This window comes from Camelus bactrianus, chromosome 19 (assembly GCF_048773025.1).
Source record: "Camelus bactrianus isolate YW-2024 breed Bactrian camel chromosome 19, ASM4877302v1, whole genome shotgun sequence".
Lineage (NCBI taxonomy): Eukaryota > Metazoa > Chordata > Mammalia > Artiodactyla > Camelidae > Camelus > Camelus bactrianus.
The window spans coordinates 2,509,755-2,517,156 of NC_133557.1; the positions used below are offsets into that span (position 1 = coordinate 2,509,755).

Below are 7,402 nucleotides of genomic sequence, written 5' to 3' on the forward strand. Positions count from 1 at the left end.
TTAAGGACCCAACATCCACATCTTACCCACAGCCATGACGTTTGAAAACTCGATCATCCCTCACAGCTATTCTCCCTCAAGAGAGGCCCTTCCTACCCTCCCCTGAGCTTTCCAGGTTTATTTCCTACATCCTTTTTTTCTTGGGGGGCGGTTATTAGGGTTTATTTATTTTAAATTGTTTTTTCATGGCGGTACTGAGGATTGAACCCAGGACCTCATGCATGCTAGGCAAGCACTCTACCACTAAGCTATACCCTCCCCCCTATTTTCCACATCCTTAAAGACACACCTCAGTTGATGAATTCATCCCTCTTCTTGGGGACTGAATTTAGATTATAAAATGACCCAACTGCCTGGAGCCCAAGAAGGGAGACGGGAGCCCTTCAACACCTGGAGAGCAGGCAGGGAAACCACAAGGCTGATGCAGAGGTCCAACACATACTCTTCTGCACCATTGTCCGTTGACCGTGGAAATATCATGGCAGCACCCTGTTTGAACTGCTCAGTCACTGAGCACCCAGTCAAGCCACCCCGTTCACTCCTCCCGCAGGTCACCCTGTCTCCAAGCAAGCACAGCAACTAACTAGTCTGCCCGACACAAACGCACCTCAGCCCAACAGATCTGAAACCTCTTCAAAAATAAGAAGTCACAAGCACCAAGAGGCTGTTATACATTTATCCTCTTCACGAAGAAAGAAAAAAAAATCAAACCTGAGAATAAATCCACCTGTGAGCTCCTATCTCTAGAGAGGTCACCCAGATCCCTTGTCTTTATTTGCAAACGGTTCAGAGGCTGCTGAAGGAAGCCAGCCAATAAACATTTTTCCAACCGAGATTAATGGCTGATTTGTCATCTGGGCAGGGAAAGGTGAGCCTGCAGCCTCCACGAAGGAAGCAAACCCCAGAGGAGGTGGGGCCGCTGATTTATGGGGTTGTGGGAAGGCTAATTAGAGCCTCATGGAGGGAGCTAAGAGGGCACAGGCATCTGGGAACCGCACAGTGAAAGGTGGGGGCTCCGCAGAGGACAGGGAGAGAACGATGCGCTGGAGTGGGGAGGGGAGGGGCACAGAAATAACCTCCAAAGGCAAAGCAGAGAGACTGGGTGTGGATCCCAAGAGAACGCATCTGTGCAAAACTGGAAGCTACAAAGAAGAGGCCCATGTTCCTGCATCTCAGAGAAGGTCTGAAAACCAAGTCCTTGGGGCTTAATTTTGAAAAGCTACCCCCACCCATGATCGCCCACCAGTGGCCAGCGCACTCAGCGTCACCAGCACGCCCTTTTACCTTCTGATCCCAGTGTCCCCCTGACACAGTTTGCTTACTGGTCCCTAGGTTGCTTGGTTCAGCAGAAATGATCATCCAAGACAATTTCTTGGATTTGCACCTGGAAGGTTTGCCCTCCCGGCAGCCACGTTTGCATCTGTCAGGTGTCCTGATGCAGGAGGAGCCACTAGGGACATAGCGGGGGTTGAACAGGCCTGAGAAGAACCAGAAGAGGTAAAGAAGGCCATCCGGGGAACCCGCTCCAGAGAGTCACACAGGCCGACAGCGCTGGGGTGGCCTCTGCAGAAGCCGGGCCCTGCGCCAGGGGAGGGCCCAGAGGTCAGGACCACCGGAGTCTTTCGAGGGAGGAGGGGGCGAGAAGAGGAGTAACCTGCCTCCCTTTCCCCAGTAGTTTCCACTTTCCAGGACAGCGGCGCACCATTTAAAGCGCGTGCCTGTGTCCATGGGTGTGCATGTGCATGTGTGCACGCGTGCGCGCGCTCGCACGTGTATGCGTATATGCATATGCGTGCGCATGTGTGTGCGCGTGGGCATAGTTCTGCTCATGTGCATGCCCGTGTGCGGTCGTGCTTGTTTGCGCGCTTGCGTGCTTGTGCCCATGCACAATTGCAAACCCTCAATCCCCTATCCTCACCTTCAGATAACCGACCTGGAGAGCCGGCTCCTATAATTGCGGTGTGGTGTTTAGGTGTAGAAAACGGGCACGAAGTCCCTCAAGCATTGGCCTGAAACACAGCAGTCTTGGTCCCTCTCTCATTTTAAAAAAATGAGAACAAAGAGAAGGCAGAGAAAGAAAGGCAGAGAGGCATGGAGTGAGGGAGAGGCAGAGAGGAAGAGAGAGAGAAAAAGAGGAAGGAAGGAGGAAAGGAGGGAGGAAGAATAAAAAAGAAAAGAGTGGAGAGAGAGACACAGGGGTAGACAGAGAGACAGAATGAAAGAAAGCAAGGCGAGCAGGCAGCTGGTGAAAGAAATCAGTAAAGGTCTTTTCTCCTGTTTTCCTGTCTTTTAATAAATCACTGTAGCGGTCTGTGACAGTCTCTGTTATCCCTAAATGCTCAAGCAAACAGCTTTTCTTGGAGACTATTCAAGTAGCTGCCAGAGCGGCTGGGGCTGGGCAAGCCGCCGACCCTCCGACCGCCCCCCTGTAATTCAGCTGGAAAAGCGATTCTGAAGTCAATATTCATTGCACAGGGTGAGAATTGCCCCAACACAATGAAATGGTAATGAGCCGGCTCACAAAGGAGGCAAGCCGGATAATCAGCTTTTAAGGAGGTTCTGGGCACACGAGGCTGCCAGGGCTGGAGCCCCCACCTGAGGAGCCTGCCCTCAGCCCCCACCATCTGCGGGCATCAGCAGAAGGCGAGCTGGAGATCAAGGAACCTTGCCAGGCCCTCTTCCCCTAGCCACTCCTCTCCATTTTGCCTTTTGGGGCCCTCAAAACGCCTAAAATGTGAGGACAAAAAGTCATTTCACAGCCGCAGCCCCTACGCTGGCTTTCAGATGAGTCAGGACGAAGGCCAGCAGATGGGAAACTGAAAAGCCTGCAGCTGTACCCGGAGTACCTGCTCAGTGTACTCAGAGGTCATTACCTAACCACATGGGGACACCTGAGCAGGAAGTCCCCCAAATAACGAGAATTGGGGGTAGAGTTAGACACTGCAATTTATATGTCAGTAGTTTCAAATAAACAAGGGAATTTGCTTTGCAAGATTTCATTTCATACACCCTTTTTAACAGGCAGATTTTTTCATCTCAATAAAGCTAGAATCAAAGGAGGGGCCAAGTCAGATGAAACGACCAGACCAATGGCCACATGCAAGCTGCATTTAAATGGCCATGGCCGTGGACTCATTCTGGACTGGCTGGCAACCCAGATTGAAAGAGAATTTTTTTTTCAAAATTTCAATTTATTTTATCTTCTGTTTTCTACCCATCAGTTTAGGGATTGGCCCACTCCACAGAGTGTGGGCCAACAGGCAGCCGTCAAGGAAGTTTCTGATCGTTGTAGAGTAAGTCTGTTGTCATCATCAATTGCATCATCGCCATTTATATTTGTACTTGTAAGTGACTGAAAGATTCAGCTAGGTGATCCACAAAAAGGCATGCCAAAAGCCAAGGTGACTTACAATTTCAAATAAAATGTAAAGGGAAAATGAGGGGATGAGATGAAATTAAGCCAGAGGCTCTGCATCCTTGCAGAGCTGAGCTGGGACTTGGTTCTTGGCTTTCTAGTAACCAGCTCAAAGAGGGAAAAACATAATCCTTTAGGTTAGTGAATCTCAACCCAAGCCCAAATATTATGATGTATGTGGCCTGAGGGTGGGAGTCCCAGGCATCTGTATTTTTCAAAGCTCCCCTGTGAGGTAACAACAGATTGGTTGCCCAGGAGATAAGCATCTGTGAAACTCATACAAAGAACGTTTTGTTGAATGGGGAAATAAAACTGCTATATGTAAAATAGATAAACAACAAGGACCTACTATATAGCACAGGGAACTACACTCAGTATCTTGTAATAACCTATAATGAAAAGAATATGAAAAAGAATACATATGTATATATATAACTGAATCACTATGCTGTACACCAGAAACTAACACAACATTGTAAATCAACTATACTTCAATAAAATTAAAAAAAAAAAAACCTTATGGCAACTCCTTTACAGTGAGAGCAGTAAAGGTTGTTACATTAAGACACGAATACAGCACATGGGAACGCACAGGAGATTGAGGAAGAGTAAAGGACATTCCAAGGAAAAGAAACAGCATGAGGAAAGAAACAGAAGCACACAAGCAAGTCATGGAATGCTTAGTGACTGTCAAGAACATCAACACATATGGAGGGAACTCAGCACATTGATGCAAAGGGGGTTGTGAAGAATCCCACATGCCCAGCTCACGGCCTGAGGCTAAGAGCTCAAGGGTCCAACTGCCTCAGTTCGAATCCCGGCTCCTCTCCTTACTCGCATGGGAGACCTTGGACATGTTGCTTACCTTCTTTGGGCCTCAGTTTCCCATCTGTAAAATGGGGACAAGGAGAGCACCTACCCTGTAGGAATAAGTGAGATACACTATGTAAAGTGTTGATCTGATACATTAACTACTATTATTATTACCATTATTATTGCTGGTACTATTTATTCCCTATGTAATGAGAACGGGAATAAAATTATCATCAGAGAATACCTCCTAGACATACCAGTCTTTTCATATATTATCTTATTAATTTTGTAAACAACCCAGTTGAAAAGGTATTATTATTGTTATCCCCAATAAGCCCACTGAACCTCAGCATAGCTAAGTACTGTGCCCAAGTTCATGCAGCAAGAAAGTGGTCAAATTGAAATTCAAACCCAGAAACTGTAAAATATTCTAAAGATAAACTGAAGCCAGTTTATAGTAAAGGGAATAAAGCTTAATTTCAGGAATACTTCTCTCACTTGCTCAGGCCCCTCCACAGCTCTGAATCTAATTTTGTATTCACGCTTCTATATTCTTTTTCTTAAAAAGCAACCCCTATGGGGGAGGGTATAGCTCAATGGTAGAGTGTGTGGTTAGCATGCATGAGTCCCAGGTTCAATCCCCAGTACCCCATTAAAAAGATACAGATATATAAAATAGACCTAATTACCCCCCCAAAATTAAGTCAACAGTATCACATAACAAATTATTTTAAATGTTTTTAAATTTTTTAAATTAAAAAAGAGCACCCTTTAAATTTGTATTAAGTTTAGGTTTTCCAAAACCTGGATCCACCTCAGTGATAGCATATGAGATCAGAACTAGCTTCTAAGACATAAATGAGGGTGAAGTGACAGAAGGAAGGCCAGGAGAGAATGTGTGCTGTGAACAGAGTTAAACATTAGGCACAGCGCAGTTGAGGGGACCGCAGGCCAGCCAGTCAAGGTGTCACAGGTATTTGTAAAAATGAGCTCAGAGTGCAGGCAGGGCAAGAGATTCAGATCAGCAATAATGGGTCGATGTTGGTGATGGTGACTATGGTGACGACACTGCAGGGGACATTACTACCCATAAAGATTATTCTAGAGCTATGCCTACAACACGCAGCCACTGGCCACCTGTGGCTATTTAAGTTTAAATTAAATAAGATGTAAAATTCAGTTCCTCCAGCCCACTAGCCACATGTCAAGCAGTCAGTGGTGACCGGCAATGGGACAGGGCAGCTCAGATATGGAACATTTCCACCACTGCAGAAAGTTCGACTGAAAAGTGCTGGTCCAGAAAGTCAGAAGACGGTTAAGGGCGGACTCACAGGGAAACATCCAAGGGACAGATGGAGGAAGAGGCCAGTGATAAAGACGAGGGAAAGTGACCGGCAGAATCCGGAGGAAAACCGGGACACAGAGATCCCAGCAAAGAGAATTTCAGAGGAGGAGCTTATTCAGCAGCTCAGCAGTTGGCAAAAGAGACAACCACAAACTCCCAGCACAGAACTAACACACGTCCAGACGGCCACCTGCAAACCCTGTGTCTTAGCCTGTCCTGCTGCTGTAACAAAACAGCACAGACAGGGCAGCTTACGAACAACAGAAATCTACTGCTCACAGTTCCGGAGGCTGCAAGTCCGAGATCAGGGTGCCAGCACGTCCGGTGAGGACCCTCTTCCGGGTCACAGGCTCTTCTGCGTCTTCACTTGGTGGAAGGGGCCCGGGAGCTCTCTGGGGCCTCTTTTATAACAGCACTGGTTCCATTCATGAGAGCTCCGCCCTCAGGACCTATCCACCTCCCAAAGGCCCCACCTTCTAACACCATCACATTGGGCATTGGCGTCCCAACATGTGAATGACGGGGAGAGGGGGATAAACTTTCAGAGCAAACCACCCCCGCATGGGTGCTCCCATTAAGACCTTGAAAAAGACATAGTCTTCTGAGGCCACAAACACGCTCTGAACCTGGCTCTGCCCAGGAAGGAAACCTTGAGAAGGGCAAAGGACAGCTGTCATTAGAGAAGCAGATGCCCGAGGGCCTGCTTTTCCTCCCTCCTCTCCGCAGAATTCTTTAAAATACACAGACGGACAAGGCACGCGCCCGCCTGTGCCAACACACGGCTCTCCAACAGGCAGCTCCCTGCATACCTACGCAACTTCCTGTTTGCTTGTGCAATTACTTGCAGTTCACGTAAGAATGCATGTTCTGAGCGCAGCCCTTTCTGGCCCGCACCTGTATGTGCATATTTTCAAGATGCAAATGAGACACGGAGCATCGCTTTTTAATGTAGCCCTAAGGGGTACATTATTCTGACCAGCACGAACATAGCCATCCACATTAAGGCAACAATGTTAAACAAGCACACAAACTCCAGTCTCCCCACGTGGCTCAATGCTCTTCCTATGCCCTTCACTCCATCTCCTGTTACAGTTCCACGGCCTCCAAAGCATCCAGCTCGTCCAAAGTCTCTCCAAACCCTTCCCCAGAAGCCTGTCTCACCTCCCAGGTATTTTACACAGGGACCTGGGTCTGCCTCCCCTTCCTGATCATGACCTCATCTTCCTAAACTTTGTCCACCCCGCAGGGTCACACGTTGACGTTCTGAAATGTGCCCTTCTCCTGGGGTGTGTTCCACAGTCACAAAGTCTGTAGCTGTAGCAGAGTCTGGCCAGGTGTTCAAAAAATCATTTTCCCTTTTCCACCTAATCCAGCTGGACCACATATCCTAGCCTCCCTCGTTGTTCTGTTCGGCTATGTGACCCAGTTCTGGCCATCAGAAAGGTGGAGGAAGTGATATGTAGGACAGCTCCAGGTTGTGATGATTGGGAGATGTTCCTTCTACGTGTTTGCTCTCTTCCCTCATCTACTGGCTGGAAACGGAAGACGTGGTGGAAGGCTCCGTGGCCTTGAATGACACAGCAGCTGGACATGACCCTAGGTTTCTGAGCAACTGTGTGGAACAGAGCCCCTCACCCACTCCCCTGCCCACCCTTACTGGATTATACTTAAGGCAAGGAATAAACCTGGACTGTGTTAAAATCTTGAGATTTGGGGATTGTTTACTGTAGCAGTCAGCCTTCTCTGATGTGGTAAATGGATTGCAACTTTCTCCCAATGATTTCCCTCCCATGCAATATAATTTAGTAGCCTCTTCCATCAAGTGTTGG

General features: G+C 47.8%; 1 long non-coding RNA gene across 4 annotated transcripts in view; it reads right to left on the reverse strand.

Moving 5' to 3' along the window:
- Positions 1 to 7,174, reverse strand: part of LOC123615338 (uncharacterized) — a 124,300-nt gene extending 117,126 nt beyond the window's left edge. For 3 of the 4 annotated variants that reach the window (XR_012500531.1, XR_006722906.2, XR_012500529.1), the window contains exon 1: positions 5,853 to 7,174. This is a non-coding gene — a long non-coding RNA (uncharacterized LOC123615338). Of the gene's footprint in view, positions 1 to 4,280; positions 4,336 to 5,852 lie in introns of all 4 variants that reach the window. The other variant, XR_012500530.1, reaches the window with a different exon arrangement.
- Between the last annotated feature and the right edge of the window lie 228 nt (positions 7,175 to 7,402).